Source organism: Rhinolophus sinicus, linkage group LG09 (genome assembly GCF_036562045.2).
Source record: "Rhinolophus sinicus isolate RSC01 linkage group LG09, ASM3656204v1, whole genome shotgun sequence".
Lineage (NCBI taxonomy): Eukaryota > Metazoa > Chordata > Mammalia > Chiroptera > Rhinolophidae > Rhinolophus > Rhinolophus sinicus.
In genome coordinates, this window is record NC_133758.1 from 78478629 (window position 1) to 78496919 (window position 18291).

Here is an 18291-nt window from a genome sequence, read left to right on the forward strand (position 1 = left end):
TGGTTATAGAAATCCTCGTAAATCCTAAACCTACTAAATATAACATACCATGCCAGTCTGCTCTCAGCTGCTCCATACTGGGTCCTGAGATGTACTTAGCAGTTAAAGTAAAAGTAAAGTTACTTTATGTGAGTAAAAGTCGGCTTTTGAGTAAATGTATCATGTGACATAATTATTAGTTTCAAACTCATCAACTGAATACCTCATCCATATGCATGCATATTTTAATGTTATATTTGGCTACATTTAATTAGTTGAAAATGTTTTATGGTACATTTTATAGTCAGTAATTTATTTTTTTATTAAAAATTCTCAGTTGTGCAAAAAATATAGCATTCCCTAAATACTGGTTAAATATACAGATTCTAGTTAACTGTGCCATGGGTGTTTATTTCAGCTGCCTTACACTCTCCAATAGCTTATCAATGGCTCCCAATAAAGCCAATACAATTGTGCCAAGGATAGATCCTGGACTGCACAGGGAAGTGAAACTAATAGAAAACCATGTCATACACAGAGAGGCTCTTTTTGGGTGAAGTTCTTGCTGAATTCATTGGAGGAAAACAATGTGTTTCAAATTAAATTGATATTTAGTCAATCATTGTATGGAAGTTATAATTAAAGTCTAAACATTGAACAATTGCAAATTACAACATCTGTTTTTTATCCCATTAATAATAAAGAAGTGGTATACAGAAATAACCATTCCAAGGTAGGTCAGACAGTGTGTGAGCAATTTGGGACATGGGAGAAGAATGGGCAAAGAGGATAAGGCAGATTATGGCCTCTAGTCTATGGCTACATACAGATTTTTCCAATTCTGAATGACAAAAGGTTGAATAAAACTTATTTACCAGAAACACAGCATGTTATATTTATAATTATCTTAACTGTATAATAAACTATACACTCTTTGGTTTTCTAGGATTAAAAAAAAATCTTTAACCAAATCCTGTTAACTGCATAAAAAAGTTCATATATATATATATATATATATATATATATATATATATATATATAGTAGCAAGATAGATCTCTGGACAAGTTGGGCCATAGCACACATTTGAGATTCAAGATTTTATTGTGCAAATTAGGAAGACGAGGTAAGCAGCATCCTTTCTAGTGGGCTTAGCCAAGCTGATGTGTGTCTGTATTGAATAAGAGTTGAGAAAGCACTAGTCTGAGGATTAGGCAATCTGTCTTCACCTCTCAGCCAACCAGCTTTGGATAATATAGACTGGGGTATATAGGCCAGGCAGATATGCTTTCTTCTATTGATAGAAGTCTTTGACATTTCCCTTGCTGTAAGAAGTAGATTTAGTCAAATTATACAATTCTCAGGGCCTTGGTTTCCTCATATATAAAATGAGTGTATAATACGTGGTCTGATACTTAAGTTTGTGAACTTGTTGCAATGATGTTGCCAACCTTTTTTTGATATCAAAGAAATTATTCATTATGAATTTGTACCAACTGGACAAACAGTTAACCAAGTTTACTATTTGGAAGTGCTGAAAAAGCTGCATGGAAAAAGTTAGACAGCCTGAACTGTTCACAAACAATTCATGGCTCTTGCATCATGACAATGCACCAGCTCACGTAGCATTGTCTGTGAGGGAGTTTTTAGCCAGTAAATGAATAACTGTATTGGAACACGCTCCCTACTCACCTGATCTGGCCCCCAGTGACTTCTTTCTTTACCTGAAAATAAAGGAAATGTTGAAAGGAAGACATTTTGATGACATTCAGGACATCGAGGGTAATATGATGACAGCTCTGATGGCCACTCCAGAAAAAAGAGTTCCAAAATTGCTTTGAAGGGTAGACTAAGCGCTGGCGTTGGTGCATAATTTCCCAAGGGGAATACTTCAAAGGTGACCATACTGATATTCAGTAATGAAGCATGTAGCACTTTTTCTAGGATGAGTTCATGAACTTAATTGTCCAACCTCATAGTTGTACATAATTAATAGGGCTGAGAAAGGATTGATTGAATTAATGCATGTAAAGAGCTGTGAATGGTTCCCGGTATATAATATATGCATACGAATCATGACAAGCAGAATAACAGGGTGGTCAAGAGTATAATGCTACTAGAGCTTGACTGTATGGGTTCAAATCAAAACACACCCCCGCTACACACACACACACACACACACACACACAAACACAGACTAGTGGTGTGATATGACTTCTCCAAGCCTCAGTTTTCTTATGTGTATAAAGGAGATAGAAGTAATATCCACATCAAAATGCATTTTGGTGGATTAATTGAAATTGTGTATGTAAAACACTTAGGACAGCTTTGTAAAATGTAGTGATTTTTATTTTCTTATCATTGTGAAATAATTATAAAATTATGCATCTTTACTCCCTACAGACAGTTGTTTTTGTTTCATTCAAGTTGTATAATTTAAAACTTTTCTTATCCTGTTTACTTATGAATAAAATGTTTAAAAAGATAAATCTGGGTTCTTGAGTTCAAAAGAGAAAAACTAAAGTCTTCCAAAAAGTTTAATATATAAGGAAATGCATCTACAATGTTATACATTCTATAAAAATAAAACGTTCTAGAAAGAATCTTTAGTGAAGTGATGATATTGGAAGCATATTCTGATTTCTATAATAAAAGAAGAAAAATTTTACTTTTCATATAAACATAGAAAATGAGTAAAAATTAAGGTGATAGCTCATTCTGAGAATTTTTGTTTTATATTGTTTACAATCATAGAATTTCATATAGTATGAAATTAAAATACATAATTTCTCTAAAGGGAGGTGGTTGCAATTATGTGATTTTGGTGATTCTAGACACTATGAACAAAAATTGACTAATCATTTGTAATTATGTAGAGTGAAATAATCTGTTAGGTGTGTCCGCAAAATGCAGAGCTCAGGAAGGAATCACCTAATTCTGGGTCCTGTTTCTCTACTTTCTCAATCTCCTTTTGTGCTTTAGAAGCCTCTTAGGGCAACAAATTACATTTGGACTCCCAGGAATTCTTCACTTACTCTCCTTCATTTGTTTTCCTCTTTCCTTTTGCTGCGGTCACCAACCCATACATAGCAACAGCTACTTTCCATTAATGTCCTTAATCCAGGGCCTCGTTGAGTGCATCCTTAAGATCCACTTAGTTCCTGATGGCCGGCTTCATAGTTAGCTTTATGCATATTTTATATGTTCTATGCTGGTCTTTCCAGTGCCCATTAATATTTTAAAAAGAAAATATGTTCCACTGGTAAACTGTAATAATGGTGTCAAACGACAGTTTCCAACGGAGGGAGAATGTATCGTGGAAACTTTTTTGGAAGACATTCATTTTCCAAAATGTCAAAATGTAAATCAACTAAAAGTATATGCATAGTAAATATTTAGCATGAATATGAATAATAATATTCATATTATTATAGAACTACTGTTCTATTCACAGTAGTTTTCCTCATTATGATGTGTGTCTCCTGTCCATCAGTTCTCCATTCTGCAATGCTGTTACAGATGGTTCTTGAAAAATGGGACTGCAGAAATTTATAGATGGAGAAGCATGCAAGGTAGTCCTGTTACATTAATCAGACTTCATTTTAGTTTCAAAATGAGAAGAGTATTCTGCAAAGCCAAAAGGAATATCTTCCCCTAAGATGACCAAAAGCTATTGAAAACTTTCTTTAGGCAGCATCAAGCATATTTTTCTGGGATTAATTTTGATTCAGAGCATCAAAAGGAAACTAATAATTTTGCAGAATTTTTTTTTTTCTAATGCAATATATCTGTGATAAAACAGTCGGTTTACTGACTGGGAGAAAATTTGGATCTAGGCTATTGAAAACTGGTCCTCACTTTCATATACAGTATTTGGCTTGTTCATATTGGGTGGTAAATTATTCCTCTTGGCTTTTTCCATGTTATAAGATGCAAAATGACCCATGCCTGGCTTTTCAAAATAACAGTTAATTGAGCACTTGAAATTAATGCTAGCACACAAAATAATTATGTTTATTTGGTCTAAAAATTTGAATATTGCACTGTTAAAAATATATTAATAAATTGATGATCCTATTAACAATAATTTCTTATTAGGGAATGCATGTAAAGTACATCATTTGATAAAAATGCTGCTCAGTTTGCTTTGGGAGAAGATATTTCTTCATGAGAGGGTTGTTATAACACCTGAACTTTAATCCTATTTCCAAAATTATATTATTTTGGGCAAACCATGAATTATTATTGAGTCACTGCTTTTTCTATGTTCAATAGTCAGAAGTTAATGTCTCTAATTACAACTAATAGAAAGCATGTTCCTTGAATGAGGTATGCCTAATCAAAATGATTTCATTACGGTTGTTTAATAATAAAATTAAAAAAAATAATTTATTTCTCAAATTTAATTGATTCACTCAGCCATTTCTATTTTATTTGTAGGAAAACATAACTCTCATATGAGAAGTCCTTTAATCATTTTAAAGCACCCTTAATTTTTTTGTACCTATAACCTATTGCTTTTTGTTGGTTTTTTTAAGAGGAAAAATATTATAACCCTAGCATTTGGAGGGAGTAGACCAAAGCAACCTACCACAAACATGTGACTTTATAAAAGCTATCATACATATCCTTGAGAAGATATCATTCTACCTCAGAATATATGTGTGTTTTTCTATACCAAAAAAATATCATTTATATTTCTTGTCAATTACATAATATATTTTATTCCCTAAAACTTGAATTGAAATTGGAAAAAAGGTATACTTAGTTGTGCTAGAAGGAAACCTATACTCTTTTGTGTGTGTTTACAACCAGTATTATCTTTTGTACAAGTTAGTGTTAAATTGGTACAGATTTTAAAAGTGCGTCTAATTTTTATTGTAAAGATTTTACCTGCATAAATTCAGCATGTAAGCATAATGCCACTTGATTTTTATGAGCTCCTTCTAGGACCCTGGCAGAGGCCCTTGCCATGTATTCATCATCTTTTGTTTTACTAAAATTTACCAAAGTAAATTATTTCAACTAAAATCGCTTGAGGTTGTTGTCTCTTCAATGTATCTACTATATCAAGTGGCTTTGGAGTAGCCATGGGCATTTCTGGAATCTGTCTAGAGGAAGAATGGAATACATTCTGTTTAGCTATAGTAGAATATCTTTTTTGGCAATCCCATTGTAATTTAGCAATGTTCTGTATATAGTTAATTTATTGCTCACTATTTCCTTGTAGTAATGTTTTTCCAGAAGTGTTGTGCTGACATCACAGCATGGAGATACAAAGGCAAAGATCATATCAAGGTATGAATGTCCTGTACTATAGCAACCAGGTCTTAATGTGTATGTGGGAGTGAGAAAGGTACAAGATGTGAAATGTATGGAGCCAGTTGCTGAGCTGTATAAAACGTATTCCATTGAATGACACCAGGTTGAGACAAAATCCTTTCTGCAGTCATATACTCCACTATGCACTAAAATATAATAATAGTAATAAAACAAGTTTCTATCAGCTGTGTTAAAGACAACTGCAATTCTACAGAAACTATTATGAAAGCATTGTCACACAAAAAGTTAGAGTTTTAAGCCAAAAAACTGAAAGGCAATATGTATTATAAAACTGTGTCAAATAAATCCACATAAATACGGACGGATAATTTTCGACAAAGAAGTCAAAAACATACAATGAAGAAAAGACAGCCTCTCAATAAATGGTGCTGGGAGAATTGGAAAGCCACATGCAAAAGAATGAAACTAGACTGCTGTCTGTCACCATGTATCAAAATTAACTCAAAATGGATTGAAGACCTAAACATAAGACCTGAAACAATAAACTGCACAGAACAAAACATAGGTACTAAACTTATGGACCTTGGGTTCAAAGAGCATTTTATGAATTTGACCTCAAAAGCAAGGGAAGTAAAAGCTAAAATAAATCAATGGGACTATATCAAACTAAAAAGCTTCTGCACAGCAAAAGAAACCATCGGCAAAATAGAGGCAACCAACGGAATGAGAGAAGATTTTTGCAAACGACATGCCATAAGGAATGAATATCCAAAATATATAAGGAACTCATACAACTCAACAACAATAAAAAAACAAACAATCCAATTTAAAAATGGACAGAGGACCTGAATAGACATTTCTCCAAAGAAGACATACAAATGGCCAATAGATATATGAAAAAATGCTCAACATCACTAATCATCAGAGAAATGCAAATAAAAACCACAATGAGCTATCACCTCACACCAGTTAGAACGGCTATCATCAACAGTACAAATAGTAACAAGTATTGGAGAGGCTGTGAAGAAAAAGGAACCCTTATACATTGTTGGTGGGAATGCAGATTGGTGCAGCCGCTATGGAAGGCACTGTGGAGGTTCCTCAAAAAATTACAAATAGAATTGCCATATGACCCAGCAATCCCTCTCCTGGTTATCTACCCAAACAATCTGAAAACATTTATACATAAAGACAAGTATGCTCCAATGTTCATTGCAGCTTTATTTACAGTGGCCAAGACATGGAAACAACCAGTGTCTTTCGATAGATGATTGGATAAAGAAGTTGTGGTGTATATACACAATGGAATACTTGTCTTCCATAAGAAAAGATGAAATAGTACCATTTGTGACAACATGGATGGATCTTGAAATTATTATGCTGAGTGAAATAAGTCAGACAGAAAAAGTTGAGAACCATATGATTTCACTGATATGTGGTATCTAAAACTGAAAACAACAAAAGTGCAAGACAAACAAATGAAGAAACAAAACTCATAGACACAGACAATAGTTTAGTTGTTACCGGAGGGAAAGGGGGGAGATGGGTGGTAGATGAGGGTAAAGGAGATCAAATATATGGAAAGAGAACTGACTCAGGGTGATGAACACACAATGTGATATATATAGATGATGTATTACAGAATTGTACACCTGAAATCTATATAACTGTACTAACAATTGCCACCCCAATAAACTTAAAAAAATATTACATCAATTAAATAGATAAATTAAAACTAAAAAAACAACTGTGTCAGACAACTAAATTAAAACACATCTACATTATTTTTCTGGATTTTTAGTGTGTGTCATATATGTCAGCTTTTGATAATTGTTATGATTTATTTTCACATTCTAAATATATTTTCATACTGAAATTCAAACTTATAATTTTATATTTTTAAAGAGAATCCTCCAACTTGTATCAGCTATACAACTCATAAAACTGAATCTGCCCCACTTCATAAATAGTAATTAACTGATATCCCTCTTGCTTATATTATGATTCACAACATGTATGTGAAAAGTCAAATTTACATCTGTGATCTCTCTAATTTATGCCTAAAGATTTAGCCAATGAATCCTTACAATAGTCACACAAGAAGAAATCTAATTCTAATGACAATGACTATTTACCAGGTATCGTTTTAACTGTTAATTTATGTATTACTGTAAACTCATAAGGGAGATTATATAATAATATTACCTCTATTAAATAAATGAAAAAACGGATACAGAGAGAGGATCAGTGATTTGCTCAAGGTCATACAGCTGGGAATCTGAACCCAGACAACCTACTCGAGTATACATTGCACATCCTACCTCTCAAGGTAACTCTTTTATCTAATTGCAGGTCCTCAGATTTTAGAGATGCTGAGAAGAACTTAAGTAGCTTAGCTTAGCAGCTGTTTTTTTGTGTGTGTTTGTTTGTTTTGTTTCGTTTTGTTTCCCCTCCCAGACTTGGGGAATGGGATCACATGATGCAATTCAGAATCATCTAGGGGGTTCCTTCAATGTCCATGAGGCTCGGGTCTCCTCGCCATGTGAAATTGGATTCAGGGTTTACACCCATACATATATTTTGAAAATTCACCCAGGGATTCTGCTAAAATTCACCTTTTAGATAATAATAATAATAATAATAATAGTAATAATAATAATAATTGCAAGAACAGACTATGAAAAATTGAGAGAAATCAAAATTCTTCTTAAAATGAATTGGCATTTGCTTTTCTACCATTTTCACACTTTGGTGTCCTCACAAAGTGATATGTTCATCCTAGTTCGTAAATACGGATGAACTTATACCTAGCATCCCAAGGAAAGCACCCACAGCACTTTAAAGTCTTGATTTGACAGTGAGTACTCAATATGATTAAGTACTACCTGATCAACCTTTAGCATAGTTCAGGTTTTGAAATTTATAAATTTAAAATAAGTAATAAAATATGATCTACTATTTAGGTATATTGGTAAAAAAAACTAGATACTTGGAAATAATAAAATTCAGAATAGTGGTTGTGTCTGTGATGGAGAGTGGGGAATGACAGGAGAAAGGAAAAGACAGAAAAGATAGGTACATGTGAACTACCAATCACATATATGTCAATTTGATTTAGTTTAGGGTTAAATGATGGGTCCTTGGGTATTCATTATTTCAGTAAAAACAAACAAATGGAAATAAAAGTTAAATGCAAGTGAAACTAAAAAGCATATATTATTTAGGCATACACATATGAGGTCAGACAATTAAGTTGGCGAATTCATCCTAGAAAAAGTGCTACATACCTCATTGCTGAATATCACTATGGTCACCTTCAAAGTACTCCCCTTGAGAAGCTATGCACTGACGCCGGCACCTAGTCCACCCTTCAAAGCAATTTTGGAACTCTTTCTGGAATGACCATCAGAGCTGTTGTTGTATTACCCTTGATGTCCTGAATGTCATCAAAATGCCTTTCTTTCAATATTTCCTTTATCTTTGGGTAAAGAAAGAAGTCATTGGGGGTCAGATCAGGTGAGTAGGGAGTGTGTTCCAATACAGTCATTTGTTTACTGGCTAAAAACAGACAGTGCCATGTGAGCTGGTATATTATTGTGATGCAAGAGCTATGAATTGTTACAGAAAAGTACAAGTCCTCTAACTTTTTCACGCCGCCTTTTCAACACTTCCAGATAGTAAATTTGGTTAACCGTTTGTCCAGTTGGTATAAATTCATAATGAATAATCCCTGTAATATCAAAAAAAGGTTAGCAACATCATTGCAAGAAGTTGGTGAACTTAATTGTCATATGATACAAAATTATTTTTTAAATGGTTATCCATAGACCCATAGTGACAGTGTGTTATGAATCAAGGGTTGTATCTTTGTATTCTTATGACGCTTCTGATTTAGGCCATTCCCTGGCCCTGTATGAGTGGATAGCCTTACGTAGTTTTCTTCCTATGATCTTCATGCTAATCCAGCCCTTACAATCTAGACATTTATTTTTGTTTGCATTCCTGATGCCTCAGGCCTTGCATGGCAGTTCATGCTTAACCAATGACTTAGTGCTGCTTACTATGTTCATTATGCATATCATTTATTATTTAGTAACTTAGGTATCTCTCACAGCATATAATCATTGTAACATATTTACCATGAAGTAGTGTGAAGAGCTTTTTTTCTTTTTAAGGATTTTATTGGGGAAGGGGAACAGGACTTTATTGGGGAACAGTGTGTTTTTCCAGGACTTTTTTCCAAGTCAAGTTGTTGTCCTTTCAGTCTTAGTTGCAGAGGGCGCAGCTCAGCTCCAGGTCCAGTTGCCGTTGCTAGTTGCAGGGGGCACAGCCCACCATCCCTTGTGGGAGTCAAACCAGCAACCTTGTGGTTGAGAGGACATGCTCCAACCAACTGAACCATCTAGGAGGCAGCTCAGCTCAAGGTGCCGTGTTCAATCTTAGTTGCAGGGGGCAGAGCCCATATCCCTGCGGGACTTGAACTGTTGAACCGGCAACCTTATGGTTGAGAGCCCACTGGCCCATGTGGGGATTGAACCGGCGGCCTTCGGAGTTAGGAGCATGGAGCTCCAACCTCCTGAGCCACCCGGCCAGCCCCTGAAGGGCTTTTAATAAATGTGGTCTGTTCTTTCCATCTGAAAATTTAAAAAAAATTTCCACTCTGCTGTTAAAATAATGTAGAATTTAATAAATTCTTTAGTTATTTTTAGATCAAAGAAACATATAGTTTAGTATGTAGAAATGACTACTGTGAAAATTAATAGCCACATAGTTAGCTAGTCCAATATGAAATAAATAGATTCATTAGATTCCCAAATCCTATTACTCTCCTTTCTTTTCTATTTTCCAGTCTTTTTGCTTTGCAAACAACCTATTGTTAGTACACTTATAATATAAATACTGGAAATGTGTCAAAAACAGGGTGTAATTTTGTAATCCTATGAAAACATTGTTTAGACCATGTTGGTTTTGGATACGTCTTATTAAAATTCAACATTAAAATTATCATACGAGTAAGATAAGTGTGTTGGTATTAACAAGATCTTATGATTATGAGGTTTACTTTTTACTGAAATTCTTGACTTCTGATCAAATTGGATTTGCTTCAATTATTTTCTCTTATATGACATACATCAACTTTCTCTTGTACATGTAATTAAAACTTTGGTGTTCTGATTTAAAATTCCACTTCCCTTCAGTAATCAGAAAAAAAAAAAGTAATTGTTGGAAAGCCTATCAAGCCTTTCCTTTAGGCACACATGGGGGCCACACTTTTCTTTAATCATCATTTATTAATACATTAAACCCAAATATTATCAAGTAAGTATACATATGCATATAAATCAACATCTTAGTCAGAACCTTTAAATTTTTGCAAGGCATTGTATTATATAGAGGGTATGCCATAGGCAAAATGTGTTTTCCATTTCTTTTCAGCCCTTGATTTTCCCCTTCACATTCAAAGTCTTTCAAAACTCTTTCCACTTGTTCCTTGACCCAGTGCCTAAGTGTCCCACTGTTTGTTAGCTAATCATACTTTTCCATTTGTGTTAATGTTTTATAGGTGGTAACTCTCAAAATTTTGCACACTTACAGCTAACAAATTTCAACAGGTTTATTTTTTTTCCTGTAGTCCAAAGGCAAAAATTAATGCAGTTTCAGGCATTCTAGGCTGCCATCCTAGAAAGTAATTTTCTGGTTAAAAAAGTCTTTGGTATTTAAGATAATTAAGACAATTCTGGAGGGTTATATAATAAAGAAAGGGAAAGAAAATAATGCTGCCTTTGTGTCTTTAGCAGGGCATTCTGAGAGTGCACTTGTCTCTAAGCCTAAATTCTGATATGATGTAGAAAAGATTATGGTAATAAAACCCAGCTCTCATGGTAAGTAGCTCTGGCCCTTTAGCAGTAGACAAAGTACAGGAGGTGCTAAAATAGAGGCCAGTACCATATTCCCACTAAATTAACCTGGTTTTAGAGATACAGGAACCAAAAAAAAGAAAGAAAAGTCAGGGGTTAAATATACTAATGCTGGGGCTTTCAGACTGTAAAAGTGAAAGCAATTGTAGAAAGACCATCATCTGAATCATTTAACAAAAGAAGAAGGAAGCATTTGGTGGTATTCTTTGGGGAGTTATGCTTCATGTGTGAAAGCACTGGGGGAGTAAAATGGGCCTGTGGGCATTTTTAAGTTTTAAGCTTTATACTACTATGGTTCATTTCCAGCTTCTTTCGGAAATAAAAATAATGTTTTATTTCTGGGTCCACAGAGCTTTATTCCCTAGAGTTGAGTTTCATGCTATTCAATGTTTTCACACAGTGCCTGTCTCGGCTATAAGACACTCAAGTAAAATAGTAGAAAGATTATAGTTTTGGGGCTCAATAAAGTCAGAAGGTCGATCAAAATTTCTTTTCCATTAGGCGATTTGGCAACTTTGACAACCAAGTCACGGCATTGTCTATCACTTGAATTTCTAGTTGTGCTTTAATCGAACTGTAATTTTGCCCTTAAATTTATTTTAATAGAAATATCATTAGAAGTGCATGAAATGGGGTAGGTTTATAATGGAACTGAGTAGAAACAAAAGTATTATTATTCTCTCTCTCCATTACGTATTAGATGGTATTTTAAATATATGAGACCTTTCTTAAAGGTCCACCATTTACTTACTGTCTGCTATAAATAGATTCCATTTATTATTTATAACTACACATTTAGGAAGCACTTTGCAGTGCATTTTACTCATATCTTAGAAAGCCTTGACGTGGTGGTCCTAATATAATAGATGACATCATTGAATTATATGCCCAGCTTGCATAATTGTTAAAGTAAAAAGATGCTTAGGTATTTGAAGTTAAAGTGGAAAGGAAAAAAAATTAATAAGTAAGGAGTGGGAATGCAATATGTATACATACACAAAGGACACAGAAAGAAGCAATTCCATCTACTAGAGAATGGAAAAATTTGCTGTAATCTTAGAGTGAATATAAGTGTAGGAACAAGAATGTTCTGTGTGGAAGCTATAAAAGTATATACTATATAAAATGTGTGAGTGTATAAAATGGTATGTGTTACTGTTCAGTATAAATATTGCTACTCCTTATTATTCTACTATAATAGGATGTGCAAAGGGATATACCCAGTATATATGATTATGTTTGACTCATCAGCCCAATATCCAATGCCAATTTTTTTTAAATCCATAGTTCAATTTTTAATCAAGTTCTAAAATTCTTTAATTTTATTCTCAGCATGTGCTTTTATATTGTATTTTGTTTTAAATCTTTCCTTATTTTTATATTTAGTTTTTATATTTTGTTTATTATTATAAATAAAATGCTATTTTTTATTCATTTATTTTTATTCTCTCATTTGGGAGGGCACAATTGACACATAACATTATATTATTTTCAGGTGTGCAACATAATGATTTAACGTATATATACATTTCAAAATAACACATTAAATCTAGTTAACATTCATCAGCACACATTGCTATAATTTTTTCTTATGATGACAACTTTTAAGATCTACTCTCTTAGCACTTCAAAATATACAATAAGGTATTAATAACTACAGTCACCATTACATTATAGTACATCCCTAGCTTGTAATCCATAGCATATCAACTCTGCAGGAAAACCCAGTTTCACAGTTTAAAAGCCAATCGGTCACTAGACTCTGGGCTGAGAGCTATGCTTGTGCTAGGGTGACCAACTGTCATAATTTACCCAGAACTGAGGAGTTTTCCCTGATATGAAACTCAGTGCTGAAATTAGGCCATTCCATGGAAAGCCAGGAAGGTTGGTTGTCCTAACTGTGAACTTACTTTTCATCTCTAAATGTGAGAGGGGGCGTCAGACATTTAAATGACATTGAACAAGATACAAGAAGTCTAACTTGTTGTTCATTCAATTGGCAAACACAATTTGGAGTGCTCCCCATTCAGGGGGAAAGAAAGGATATTGAAAAGAAGAAAAAGAAAGAGATAAGGAAAGCACATGGCTTATGATAATATACTGTAGAATAGGGAAAAGGTACCATCATGCTAACATATAGCATTTCTGAAGAAACAAGCAAAAGGAAAACACACTAAAAAGATTTTTGGAGGGTATGCAAATAAAATGTAGGAATCTGGATTCATATGAGACATGATTAAAGTCAGAAGAGGAAACAATAGACAAGAATAAGACAGGGTGACTTGCAGAGACAATGACTTGCAATGCGAAGAGTATAAACTGAGATCTAAGAAAGTAAATATAAGAGATATTTCAAGAAGAGTGAAGTAACTCTAACAAATTAAAAAAATAAAACAGTATCAGAAGTGGAACAGAGCAGTGTCTACAAAATAAAAAATTAAATCAGTAATGAAAATGGAAAATAAGATGTCCTAACATGTAGAATTAAACAAACAACAAAAACAAACACAAAACAAAACAAAACAAAACTAAAAGATGACAAGGAAGAAAAATGGCTGAAATCCAATCCAAGAATTGTCATTATTATAGAGCAGGTTACAACATAGGGGAACTGGGCCAATAGCCAAAGCAAGGTTTATAGAAACTTTCTGAGTTAAAATGAACTTTAGTATACAGAATGATGCATTCATTTGGTTCAAAGAAAAAACACACCTGTAAGCATCTTGGAAAATTATTGAGTTGCAGGTTTTAGTATGAAAATGTTCGTATATACAGAAAAGTTGCAAGAATAGTAAATTGAAACCTGCATGCATTTAATCTAGATTCCACAATTGTAATCATTTTGCCATAATTGTTTTTTACACATAAAAGGGAGTGTGTGTGTGTGTGTGTGTGTGCGCACTTATAGCTGCATAAGAATCCTGGTGGAAAATATTTCATTGCAAAAGAACAAAAAAGCAGTTGGCTTCAATAGTCTCCTTTGTGAATCAAACTGCCAGAGGACAAGAAAACAGTGTCTGCCGTGTTTTAAGAGGAAAAAGACATATTCCAATTATTTTATGCCCAACCAATTGTTCTTTAATGAATGTAGAGAAGATAGATACATTTTTATGTAATTAATACATTAGAAAACATATCTGTGTGACCATCAGAAGAAAATAAAATAAAACATGTAATAATGTGTGTTAGCTAATTTGAGAAATAAGTAATATTAAAAGTTGAATAAAACTTAGATGAGCAAATGGACTGAGATATGCACTGGAATGAGTCATATGTATGGTTAACTCTGATGTAAATCTGTCAAAACCATTTTTTAAAGAGAATGTAGGTTCTAATAATCATGATTACATTTTGAGGTAAGGATTTATAAAATATTAGGTCTGTTAGTAAAGAGATTGAATAAAAAGTTTGAGAGTTCAAGCATACTGTATATAACATTATGTTATATAGAATAAGAAGATGAATTTTTATTAATTTTCATAAAATAAAAATAGAATATGAATTCATAAAAAGTAATTAAAAACATAAACAACAAAAATCATTAAAAAGTGACAGAAAACACAAAATAAACAAATGTAAATCTCTAAGACAATGGGTCTTCATTAAAGGAGAATGTTCCCAAATAATTATATCAAAATTGGTAACTATCTTATATGCTCATAATTAACTATTAGAACACATAATGGAAAGAAAAAAGAGAGCGATTCCCTTCATAATAAAAATGAATAGAAAAAGTCAGTAAGGAAAGATTCCAGGGTACAATATGAAGGTCTAATAAGTACATGAAATCTTTCAGAAATGTAATAAATACTAGGAGTAGGGTTTTGAAAGAGCTTACAAGGTTGGACAATTGGGTTTGTAAACTCATCCTAGAAAAAGGACTACATATCTCATTGCTGAATATCACTATGGTCACCTTTGAAGTAGTCCCCTTGGGAAGATATGCATCGATGCCAGCACCGAGTCCACCCTTCAAAGCAGTTTTGGAACTCATTTTCTGGAATGGCCATCAAAGCTGTCATTATATTACCCTTGATGTTCTGAATGTTATCAAAATGTATTATTTTCAATATTTCCTTTATGTTCGGGTAAAGAAAGAAGTCATTGGGGGCCAGATCAGGTGAGTAGGGAGGGTGTTCCAATCAGTTATTTGTTTACTGGCTAAAAACTCCCTCACAGACAGTGCCATGTGAGCTGGTGCATTGTCGTGATGCAAGAGCCATGAATTGTTGGCAAAAATTTCAGGTCATCTAACTTTACACACTGCCTTTTCAACACTTCCAAATAGTATACTTGGCTAACTGTTTGTCCAGGAGGTACAAATTCATAATGAATAACACTTCTGATATCAAAAATGTTTAGCAACATCATTGCAACAAGTGCCCCAATGTCAGACTTCATGTAATTTAATTAGAAAAGAGAATCTGAGGAAAAACTCTAGTGTGATGAGTTTTAGAGAAGGAAAAATACAGGGAATTAAATCAGCATGTGGCCTTGAACAATGAGAAAGTAATAGGTGAATAGTTGATGAAAGTCTACTAATCAGGAAGGACTGAACAAGGTAAAAGCACAGAGGTAAGAAAGAGAAAGGCCATTTGAAGCACTGAAAAACTCCCAATATGGCCAGCAAGTGTTCTCTTTCTCATGAGGAAATCACTTATGAAATGTGGCATACATATGGCCCTCCAATTTTATGTAAATAGCTTTCCATTTTCAAAATAATATATATTAAAATTATTTTCATATAATTTTCTTGTTTTGTACTCCTCTATAAATAATACTATTTGAGTCTTTAATTAAGGTGCTCATATTTGATTTTATTGTGCCTAACTTGAAAAGTGGCTGAAATTTCCATATTATTACTATTATTATCATCATTCATTTTATTGAGTTGAAGAAGACTTAAGTCTTATGTCAGAAAGGGCCACTGAATTTGGAAAAGAACTGTGAATGAACTAATCATATGTGAATGAAATTTTTTAATACAAAGTACATAAAGAAACCCTATAAGCTTTAAGAAAGAAAATCCAATTACCTACCAAATTCAGAATTATTTTGGCATTATTTTCAATGAATAATTAACAAAATGGGTGATTAGTGATTTCAGAATTCTAGGGGGAATGATTTTTGCACCAGAAAGCCATATTTACACAAAATAACATTTAATTTTAAGATTAAAAAAAAGTGTTTGAATATCCTGGTATAATAAATTATTTCATTAGAAAAAGTGATTTTAGAAATAAGAAGACATATTACCAGCTTCACTAATGGACTGAAGACCTAAATGTAAAAATTCAAACCATCAAACTATTTGGAAAACATTACGTTGTAGGTAGGAAAGTCTTTTCTAAGTAGGAAAGTGTTTTCTAAGCATACCATAAAATCCAGAAAACCCAAATAAACAGCTGTCAAATGTGATATTATTAAAACATAAATAATTTATATAGAGAAAGATAGTGTAAACTATTGAAAAAGTAAACTATGATGAAAATATTTGTAGGACAAACTATTAAAAACTTTATTATGTAAAGAGTGCTTCAAATCCTTAAAATAAAGATAGAGATTCCAATACTTTATAGAAATATATCTTTACTGTACTCTTCTTATATAGATTTAAAAATCTATCCAAAAAAAGAAAAATCTATCCAAAATTTCTTAATTAGTTTCTCACAGATTTGATTTTTGGTTTTTCCTATTATACCTCTTTAAGCTCCTTTATTTGGTATTCAAATTTACATATCAGAATATCTTTCTGTAGTGTCTATCTTTGCAATGCTTCGGTGAGACCTGAAAGGAGTAAGAGCAAAGGGCTGACCTACGTAACTTGGGAAATTAGTGTAGTCTGTAAGACTAAAGGCAAACTGAAATATATATATGCTAAACTTTAGTTGATAAAACTACTTTCCATAGGATATTGGTTAACAATTCTGAAATCACCACATATGTATACTGGAATTGAACAATTAGGTAAATGGAAGTTGGATGGTAGGAGCCTGTTGGAGTGCACATTTTCAGATAAGAAAGAGGAGGCATCTAGGATGACCTAAGTGGTAATGGATCAAAATCGGTGGCATTAGTGCATACTCAGATTTACTTTAATATAGATATAGATTATTACATATAGAAAAAATATATAAATATATATGTACACAGACTACTATAGAAAAAATATATAAATATATATGTACACAGACTACTATACACACACATATCTCTTTTTCCTGCCAGCTTAGAGGACTAAGAAACAATGGCACACAGTGGTGATGACCACACCTAGCACCCATAATTTTGTTTGTAATTCTACTCCTTAATAAAAGAAATCCAGGCTCTTTGGTGAAATGACTGATTCTAGGAGTAGGAAAGAAATAGACAATATGAGCCTAGAACATCTTACAGTGCCAAGATGAATTGTTTTTTGCATTTCTTTTTCTAAAATTTCATTGTTAGTATATAGAAACACAATGGATTTTTGTACATTGATTTTTGTACTTGCAGCATTACTGTATTTGTTTATTGTTCCTAATAGTTTTCTTTTGGTAGAGTCTTTAGGACTTTCTATATAAGGGATCATGTTGTCTGCAAAAGGTGACTATTTTACCTCTTCATTCCCAATTTGGATGCCTTTTATTTCTTCCTCTTGCCTGGCTGATCTGACTAGAACTTCCAATATACATTGAATAACAGTGGTGAGAGTGGGCATTGTTGTGTTGTTCTTGATCTTAGAGGAAAACCTTTCAGTTTTTTCACCATTGCTATGATGTTATTAACTGAGTGTTTTTAGTATATATCCTTTATTATGTTGAAGTACTTTCCTCCTATACTTATTTTATTAAGTGTCTTAACCATAAATAGATGTTGAATCTTGTCAAATGCATTTCCTGCATCTATTGATATGATCGTATGATTTTTATTCTTTATTTTGTTTATGTGGTGTATCATATTGATTGATTTGCATATGTTGAGCCATCCTTGCACCCTTGAAATGAACCCCACTTGATCATGATGTACAATCTTTTTAATGTGTTGTTGCATTTAATTTGCTAGTATTTTGTTTAGATTTTGCATCTGTATTCATCAAAGAAATCGGTCTGCAGTTTCCTTTCTTTCTTTCTT